This window comes from Callospermophilus lateralis, unplaced genomic scaffold (assembly GCF_048772815.1).
Source record: "Callospermophilus lateralis isolate mCalLat2 unplaced genomic scaffold, mCalLat2.hap1 Scaffold_2916, whole genome shotgun sequence".
Lineage (NCBI taxonomy): Eukaryota > Metazoa > Chordata > Mammalia > Rodentia > Sciuridae > Callospermophilus > Callospermophilus lateralis.
Window position 1 is genome coordinate 152729 of NW_027513584.1, and position 10701 is coordinate 163429.

The 10701-nt window shown below is 39.8% G+C and overlaps 1 pseudogene; it reads left to right on the top strand.

The window, feature by feature from the left end:
• The first annotated feature begins 284 nt into the window (after nucleotides 1–284).
• On the top strand, nucleotides 285–2799 carry LOC143386528 (RNA-binding protein 39 pseudogene; annotated as a pseudogene).
• Nucleotides 2800–10701: the final 7902 nt, after the last annotated feature.

The window sequence follows — 10701 nt, forward strand, 5'->3', positions numbered from 1 at the left end:
AATTTTATTAAAGAGTAACTGAAATATGAAGAATTGATTAAGAAAGTGTGGACTGCACTTTCTAAACTTTGGCTAGAAAGAAAAAAGAAGAGCAAGAGTTAGACAACAAGTTTTTCTTTTTAAAAGACAAGAGATATTTTGGCATTTTGTGGATTTAAGAAAAGAGAAGATAAAGAGTTTTGAAACATGAACATTAAGAGATACCTTAGCAATACAGATGTGAAATAAAAAAAACATGAGAAAAAATTAACTTATCTGATGTTTTCCCTTCAAATTTTATTACAATGGAGGTACAACTTTTTATTTTTTAATATATTCCTTCTCCTACTAAAAGCATAAACTCATTTTGTCTAGTTCCACATTATAAAAAAGAGCTAAGAGGATAATATTATATTTATTAGATGACATCATTCAAGAAATTATAGTAAGACAAAGTCAAATAATCTTTTTTTCTCAGAGGAAATCAGTGACCATGAGACTGCTTTTTATTTCACAAACTGAAGTGCATTTATATATTTTGAAGCATCACCACATAGTTGAAGTATCCACTTGTACTCTATCATTACCAAGGCACACTGAAAAGAGAACACCTGTAGGGAAAAAAAGGAAAGGAAACCGCATTACACAACATATAATTTTATACTTTTGAATACTGAAGACCTTTGAAAAGATGATATAATTGAAATAATGAAAGCATGCCAGAATGGCGAAAGAGAAGTCTCCATTTATAATATTGACTTTCTGAAGGACTTCAAGCATTGTTATCTCAGGTAAAATATAATGGCCTTTCATCTGCTCTGTATGATTGCACGTATTGCAATTCTGTGAGATGAAAATTCTTTTAAACTTTTTGCCTACTTATTTGGAAGTAACTGCATTTTATTTGTTGGACTTGTCCCTCAGGTCTCTCCATTTGATTGTAGAGGACATGAAATATTTTACTGAGATGCCTTTTCAGCATTAAGGTCATCATTAATGTGCATGAACAATTAATGAAATTGAGGGAAAGATGACCATAATAAAAAATAGTATTTTAAAAAATTAGGATCAGTGGTGAAAGCAGACATACATCCCTCTCTTGGTAATAGAAAGTCTTTTTTAAAAATGCAGAATTTATTGAAATCATAAATCAGAGAACACATATTGTTAGGGCAAACTTCCCAAATATGCAGTATGCAGCTGCCATTATGATTAATTCCGCTACCACAAACTACTTGCTATTTATTTATTTATTGCAAATGCTCTCCCCTTGATACTTCTCTAATTCCCTCCTTCAATCCTAGCACTGATCATCTACCTATGTCAGTGCTAAGCTGCTCTAGAATCCTTTTGAACTTCTGAATCCCAGGGATTGATCCCATTGCTTGTTTCCAATGAGTTCTATACTTTGGCATTAGCTAAAATCTTAAATGTGGGCAAGACAGTGTTCCTAATCAGATAATCGTAGTCACAATGTGTTGGCTGCACTTACAACAGCATTGGGATTTAAATAACACCTTTCTTCTTTAAAGAAGCAAAGCTGGAGCTTAATTGGCAGAATTATGAACTAGACAAAAATAACCCATGACACCTCCCATCTTGTATATACTGACTCCCTTTAACCCTCCTATTAGCTCCTGCCTTCAGTCTCTTTTTCATTCCATCTCTCAGGCAACAAATTTCAGTTTCAGTCAAGTCTTTTTTTTTTGCATTGAAAAATCATCTCATTGTTTTCAAATGCAATATTTACTAGTCTATGTGAGCTACCAGAAATGTCTGTCACACTTTCAATAAAGAATTTTAAACTCCATTGAGAAAGAAATTTCTATTTGGCAAACATTTAGATACTTCTGAAATGATACAGAGAGTTGGTATATATGTGAATTAATAAGAAGATATTGACCTCTAAAGTATAATCCCTAAGATTAGTAGCATTCACTAACTATTAATAAGAATTGTAATGACATATGTTGGACATTTATCATGTTGTAGATATGATCTCAGTCTGCAGATCAAATATTAGTATCTTCTTCTTATTGATGAGAAAGTTAAGATGTTAAGAAGTTTATAAACTTGTCCACTGTCACCTGAATAAAATAGCAGATGCAATTTTTTTTTTATATAATGAAGCTACTGTTATAAAGAATGACCCTTAGAATTTGTTGACTAAGAGAAAATTAGATCTGTAGTGAATTCATGTTACTGTTTCTGCTTTTGGATATTCAAGCAAGCATCATACACACTCCAATTAATGGCAAGACTTGTTGAAGGTACAGGTTTGCAGATTCTACCAGCAGCCCAGCAGGCTTTACAAATGAGTCGCTCTTTGGCATTTGGTGCTGTGGCAGATTTGCAAACACGACTTTCCCAACAGACTGAAGCTTCAGCTTTAGCTGCAGCTGCCTCTGTTCAGCCACTTGCAACACAGTGTTTCCAACTCTAACATGTTTAACCCTCAAACAGAAGAACAAGTTGGATGGGATACAGAGATTAAGGATGATGTGATTAAAGAATGTAATAAACATTGTGGAGTCATTCATATTTATATTGACAAGAATTCTGCTCAGGGCAATGTGTATGTGAAGTGCCCCTCAATTGCTGCAGCTATTGCTGCTGTCAATGCATTGCATGGCAGGTGGTTTGCTGGTAAAATGATAACAGCAGCCTATGTACCTCTTCCAACTTACCACAATCTCTTCCCTGATTCTATGACAGCAACACAACTACTGGTTCCAAGTACATGATGAAGGAATATATAGTCCCTTATTTACATAGCTTTTTTTTTCTTGAGAATTCATCTTGAGTCATCTTTTATTTAGATAAAAATAAAGAGGCAAGGGTCTACTGTCATTTGTATACAATTCCTGTTACCTTGGAAAAATGAAAATGTTAACAGGAATGCAGTGTGCTCATTCTTCCTAACTAGCAAATCCCACTGTATACAATGCTGTTCTCATTCTGCCTTTTAAAATTTTCATGTAGAAAATTACATTAAGGATCTATACGAATAGCTCTAGGGGAACAAGTGTGTGCTTTCTGTACAAAGGCAGACAGGTATGTAATGATGTTTTCAATGTTTCAGAAGCCTAACTTTTTACCCAGGTTACATTTCACATTTCACTAATGTTGATATTTTACTCATGGTTTATCAGAGGTTTCTGGAATACACATTTAGTGTATGGGGATTCAAGCCAGGTAAAGGGCTGTTTGGCTAGCATCTCATCTTGCATTGTGATCATTTGGCAAGAAAGGGAGATTTCAAAATTATATTCCTTAATGGTTTCTTTTCAATTAATGTATCTGTAAAAGTTTCTTTGTAAATATTATGTGTTTTGGTGTGTCTTAAGGTTCCAAACAAAATGATCACTGCATTTCCTGAATATGCTTAGTCAAGAGTCTGGTAAGAAAAAGAAGTCTCAGCAAGAAATAGGAAATGCAGAAATAGGTTTTGTCTGGTTGCATATAATTTTTGCTCTTTTTAAGCTCTGTGAGCTCTGAAATATATTTTTGGGTTACTTCAGTGTGTTTGACAAGACAGCTTGATATTTCTATCAAACAAATGACTTCATATTGCAACAATCTTTGTAAGAACCACTCAAATAAAATTCTCTTAAAAAAGGCAAAAAAAAAAAAGCATTCAAATGTAATGCCAATTAAAATAGCAAACATAGAAATATAACTAACTTGCTCAGGGTTAGTTGTTAAATTGCTGAGGCTGGCCTTGAACTTGTCATCCTCCTGCATCAGGCTCCCAAGTTGCCTGTATTAGAGATGTGCCCCGACATAGAAACCCCTTACCTTTTCTTCCCAAGCTTTTTGTTATCCTATAGTTCGCTTCATCTGCTATCCACCTCAGGTAGCCATAGCATTCAACAATTGCCTGTGGTTGTTTTTGAGAAATGCCACCATTGTAATGGGGGTTTGCAATGAGCAACTGCTGAGTCCAGTCAAATAAAGAATCTTGTGAGTGGGGTGTGACAGTCAGTCACCAGGAACAATGATGGCAATTCCCTGGGAATTGGGGCCTGGGAGCCGTGGAAGAGCTCCAAGCCCTTTCTGCCCCCTCCAGTGGCTTGCAGGCCTCAGGCTGGAACCTACATATGGGATGCCATTTTTTTGAGATGATTGTAGAGTTGTAGGAAAGGGAGGATAAATAAAAATGCCTTGATGCATTGCTGAGGGTCTTCAAATTTTCTAAATGCTCCAGGATTGCTGCAAGCCTTTGGTTAATTTTAAGAGTTTTAAAAAAGTAGGTACTGGCTATCTTTGTCAGTATGTTCATTTCCTTTCTGAAAGGCATTTTTTTAGAGTTTTTTATTCCACACATTAATGGGATGATATGAAATCATGGTTATTAACATACTAGACATAGAAAGAAGAGAACAGAATCAACCAACATCGAAACAGTCATTATGTGAATCAAAACATAAAGAGAAAAAAAGATGAAAAATAAAATGGAACAGGGCATTAGAATGTATAGAATAATCTCAGATGTCCAAAGTGTTCATTTAACTGGGATTCCAGTATGAGAAGAAACAAAAGAATTCTTTAAAATTGCTTAAAGCCAATCAATCACAGATCTGAGAAGCTCAGAATAATTCCAAGCAAGATTTTTTGTAGTGTTCTTAATAATTCCTGAATGGCATATTTTTGAACCCAGACGTTCATAAACCTTAAAAAATGCCATTTCTACTGCAATCCTAAACAATTAACAAAAAAGCAAAAATGGAAAGCCAATAGAGGAGATCATGGAATTCTAAATATATCAATTCATCTCCTCTGTCTTCTCCAAAGCAGCCAATAATAAGCAAAGAGAAAAAATAATTGGTGGGATTAACAGAAAATCAACATGAGAGATTTAAATCTGAAGTACTATAAATAATCACATTAAAATAAACCAATTTAAGCTCCATATTAACTTCTGACTGTTGTTATATGTAATTGTCAAAATAATAAAAATGATAATAATAATAATGGCTTAAACAACATAAATGTATGCTCTTATGACTCTAGAGATAAGAAGTTTCCAGTGCTATTAGGTCACTAAAATCACAGTGTTAGCAGGGGTCTGTCTTTACAGGGGCTCCAGAGAATCCAGTTCCTTACTTTTTTCAGCTTCTGGAGGTGGCTGCCACCCTTGCTACTAGCCTTATAGCACCTTGACCTCAGCCACACTCATCGCATCACACTTTCTGACTCTCCTGCCTCCCTCTTTCCCTTGTAATGACCTAAGATAAACTGATTCCATCCAGATAATAAAGGATCATATCCTCAACTGAATCACTGGAGGAATATGGCCTGCACCAATACTGAAAGATGTTTGATAGAAGAGCAAGGAGCAAGCACCACGCCACACCACCTAGATGCAAGGGTGGGCATTTCACAATGGCATAGGGCTGGGTGTGGCTAGAAAGTGCTGAAGAGTAGATTACAAACCTGGCTGACAAGCCCTGGGATACAGAAAGAGCCCCAGTGTTGTGCTCAGTAATCTTTAACAGGGCACATTTCTGGAGTGCTCACCCTGTGCCAGGAGACAGGCAGTGGCCTGCACATGCATTCTATCTCTTATTTTCCCAGCAGTCCTTTGACAGGGCCACTGTCACTCCAATCTCACAAGCAAGAACACTAAAGCTATGAGAAAATGGGTGTTATAAATCCCACAGCACCCAACAAACAATAACAGGCACAGGCATCTCCTTCCTTTCCTTGCAGAAATACTCAGCAATAAGGCAGGAGATACACTTCAAAATCAAGAGTATCACAGAGGTTGCTGGACACCAGACCAAAAAGGGTGGATGTCTTTACTTTTTTCAAAGGCAATACTTGTTCTATCTCATGTAAAGCTTAGAGATAAGACTGGCAGAATTATAGGAAATATACGTAAATAAACTTGTCCTGATTAAAATTTCAACAAAAGAAACTTAGACTACTGATATAGCATTAAATGAGGTCCATATGGACTGTTTTACTTAAATATATAGCCCTCATAGCAATTAAACAAGTTAGTCACAAAAGTTCCTAGTTTGTTGTTCTCAAGTGATAGTCAAACCAGGTGACAATTTTTTTAAATATGAAGAGATGAGATATAAAGTATGCAATAAAAATGAGAAGAATCAGTATGAACAAGAGAATGTACTGCATTAAAAGACAGCTTTTCCAGCTGAGCATTAGCATATTTTTCACTTCATGGCAACATATCTATTGCATTTAAGTTCTGCTGAGAAGAATCACAGATACATAACACATTCGAGGTTTGCAACAGGATCTCTGAACTGACAAATGCCACCTATTACTCAATATTAGAATTTTTAATTAGCAAAACATATGAATTATAAATGGAAAGAAAAGTCAAAGGATAAGTCCAGGCTCCAAATTTTACTACTAATTCAATTAAAAGAATTATAAGAAGTAAAGCATTTTAAGAAAGTTTCCAATTTCTTATAATTAAGCTTAAACTGATTGCTTTTCACTCCAAAGGTAAATAAATTTCATCTTCTAAGACTAAAAAGTGATTTTGACTGCCTTCTAGGCCTCACACTCCTTGACCTCCATGCAGTACTTAACAGTGTGAACCAACATTTTGTTTTTGCAGTACTGGGGATTTAATCCAGGATTTTGCACATGCTAGGTAGGCACTCTATCACTCACACACATAACTAGTCACAACAAGTACTTTTAAAATCTCCTTTTTCCCTAAATGCAGAAATGACATAATTATTTATCTTGCCTTCTAGTTCAGACTTTATTTTGCCCTTTACTGATGTTGTAACTCTTCCTCTGTATCCTAAATGTTAAACCTCATTCTTATCTTCCATAAAGATTCACTCTTATCCTGATTGTCATTTGAAAGTCCTCCTTACATGTTTGGAAAGGGCATTGTCAGTTTAATACTCAAAACACCCCTCTGCATGTCAGGTGTTTTGCCCCGTGTCTCCCCTCTCTAGTAGACAGTCTTCCCTCTATAGGACACAGCCTGTGCGGAAGAGATTATTTTCACAAAGGGTGATTTTTTTCCATGTAAAAACAATGGGGCCAGCAATGGATCAGACAAGTGCTTTCAAAAGGGTCTGAGTAACATCACCTTAAAAGTAAGATAAAAATATAGATGAAAAACTCTTCAAACATTTATATACTTACTCCAAAAACAAAAACTACTAGCCCCAGGAGAGGCACAGTGGCACACACCTGTAATTCTGGTAGCCTAGGAAGCTGAGTCAGGCAGATTGCAAGCTCAAAACGAGCCTCAGCAACCTAGTGAGACCCTGTCTCTAAAGAAAAAAAATGTTAAAAGGGCTAGTGAGGTGGCTCAGTGCATAATCAACTCTGGGTTCAATCCCTAGCACCAAAAAAAAAAGTCACAAAAGCATTTCCCTAGGTCACATGCAGCTCTAGATAAAGTAATGATGACTTTGTGGAGTATTGCATTTGAGTTATGGTAGGTTGAATCAGACCCAAGGTTAAATATGAGAATACTGGTGAATCCATTTGTTTAGTAATGATAGCACCAAAGAACTGATGAAGTTACAAGGTAGAAAAGGTCACAGGTGGAACCTGGAGAACATCTACACATATGTGGCAGAAAAGAAAAGGAAAAATCAAACTTGGCTAGTTAATGTCATCCTACACATTAATTCGCTCAAAAAGCTCAGCTCTAACTGGTTGAGCATGCAATGTCCTGAAGTCTCTAAGAAAGACAATCTGTGGTCTGAAGGAGTTTATTTATGTTTAACATTAGACAGAAGCTTCCAAGTACTATAACAAAGATTTAGAAAAATGCTGTAAGACATTAGAGGTTATTCTAGCTGCGTGAAATAGTGAAAACCTGTGAAGGAGAAAGCACCTTCCTGATCCTTCAAAGGGAGAAAAGTTATAAGCAAAGGAAAGATGATAACAGAATAAGAGTAAACAAAAACCAGTAACAGTGTGATGGGGGTTTTACATTATTTAAGCCAATCCTAGCAACTACTGTCATTCAAAAAAAAAAAAAAAAAAAAAAAGAAGGAAAGGGATAATATAAAAGGCCATGTGCAGGCTTGCAGACCAGCAAGTGGTTGTGGAAGGCAGGAAGGCACTCTTCCTTAACTGCCTGTGGACCTGTTTTCCCTTATGTGAAAATCTAAACACATTGAGTACTCACATCAATGTTAAGATTTTAAGTTGAAGATAAAAGATCATTTGGAATGGGCACATACCTCTTGTATTTATAGTTTCCCATTATGGAATTTAATTGTTAAATACAGTGTTAAATACTGTAAAATATTCAAGTGCCAGTTATCAGGGTGAGTAAATGTTCTGGGTGAGAATTAAGTCTGCAGTCTATAGCAATTCTTACAGGAAGAATTTCTTTTACCACTCCCAATACAATTGGGAGTGATAAAAGAAAAACCAAAGATAAATGAATTTGTTTCAGGGATTTCATATTGAAAAGACTGCAGACCTTTGCTACAACAATCGAACTTCCAGAAAGGAGGACAAACATGAAACTATCCCTATGTACAACTGTTCAAAGACAAGTGGAACAACACAATACAGTGAACAACTTATCACCCAGGGATATCCACAGAATGAGGCACTGCAGAAAGGGCAAGAGAACTCTACCTGCTAATGCCTGGGGACCAGAATCTCACGCAATTAAAGCTCACCATGTGGGCCTCCCTACTCCACCCAGTATCCGAGCCTGCACCCACCCTATGCCACCCCAGCAGCACCTGTGACCACCCTAGTCCAGGCCAGCAGCACCCCAACCTGTGCCCACCGTAGGCCACCCAGGCAGCACCCCGACCAGTGCCCACCCTAGGCCACCCAGGCAGCACCCCTTCTGTGCCCATCCAAGTCCAATGAGGAGGCGCCCCATGCCTGTGCCCACTGAGACCGCCATATATGGACCCAGAGCAGGCTCGCACCCTCCCAGTGGCGCCATCTCCACGGCCACCTACCTTGCCCTGGAACAGGTGGTGCTGGAGCGCCAGCCTTGCCCAACATCTGCAGACACCAACGAGGGTCTTGGCTGCCACACAGGGCCCTGTGGGTCAGCACCAGGGTCGCAGCCAGCCCACCAGCTCAGGGGTCGCCACTCTGCCACTGACCACAGAGAGAAGAGCTCATCACTACTGGTCCTTTCATCCTGTCCACTGCAGGTGAACATGATCCATGCCACCAATCCTGAGGAACACACCATCCACATGGCTGCCCAACCACAGTTTGTCACCCTACGCACTGCTTTTTGTTTTCCTGTCAGGCCACAACCTGCTCAGTCCTCAATCATTTGCAAGAATGTCACGGGAGGCATCTAAGTGCAAACACCCCAGGTCTTAGGCAGATGTCCCTGTCCCACCTGGCAAGGAGCATGGCAGCACAGTTCCCACTCCCCATCACACTTGAGGATATGATTGCCTGCCCACATCCACAGTGACCCAGCAAGTTTGAGACCATGCAAAGCTGTTCTTGGTGCTTTCTACTCTCTGTAGGTCAGGTGGAGTATGCCAACCTAGGAGAGCCAAGGACAGGTGGGAAGCGTCTATCTGGGTGAACTCTCTGCAGGCCTCTTTGTCTTTTTGCTCCCTTGACAGTCTTCCTGATTACTGCCACCATGGTGATTGTTGTTTGCATCTACTTCATGGTGTTTTAGATAATCCTGGGGGTGTTTCAGATCTGGGCTGCACATCAGTGAATCATGTGGGACCAGGACACAGGGAAGAAGAATGAGATGGACAGCGATGACTCTGCCTTGACCATCACCATGAGCTCCAGAGATAAGAGCAGACACGGCCCCAGGCTGCAGAACACTGCAGGCCAGGCTCCTCCATGTTCATGTGCCTATGCCTTATAACCACAAAACTCAGAGAGCTTGGATCCTCAAATCCATTGGGGGGTAATCTGAGGCTCAGTGAGGCCTTACTGAAATTCATACAACCTAGTAAGTGTAAGTGCAGAGATGAGATGGCTCCAGGCTGGTGCTCCTCCCACTCTATGCAGAGACAGTGCTCCAAGGAGGGAACTGAGCATCCCCATCCAGGAGCTCTCTGCATGCCTGGACTCTGTGGAGCAGCCATTCCCAGTGAGGCCTAGGCCCCTATCTCTGGGCAGTCTCCCTCACTGGGGAGCATCTCCCTTCTGCTGCTGCTCCTAGGAGGTGGACACTGGATGACTTGGCCATGAGCTGGACTCACACCTCCCTCTCTTTGCAGACCGACCAGGACCAGCACAGTGGTGAGGAGGAGGAAGAGGAAGAGCAGCATGAGTTTTGAGAGGAGGAGGAGGAGGAAGACATCACTACTGACCAGTGGGAGAGCTTCAAGGAGGTGGAGGTTGACCCTTGGGACAGCCAGAACTCCAACCAGCATCAGCTGCTGAAGTGGGAATACTCCACACTCAGCTACTGAGTGCAATCTGGAATCTTGCATCCCCACCTCAGAATGTCTGCTACCCGTCTCCCAGACAGTAGGTCCTCCATGTAGAAAATATCTTCAGCCAGCAGGTCTGCAGACTCCCATTGCTAATTATCCTCCCATGCCAAATGTGTGGGACTGTAGGCTCCCACCATTTGCCCACCCCTGCTGATCTCTTTTCCCCAAAGCCAGGAGCTGACTTTTCCTCCCTGCCACCTCCTACCAGCACAGGGGCTGCAGCACCCCACACTCCTGCCATCCAGTGAGTTGCCCACCTCTTGCACCTCCAGAAGAGTTGGAGTGACTAGACTAGCTGACAAAGAGTAAAAATTAG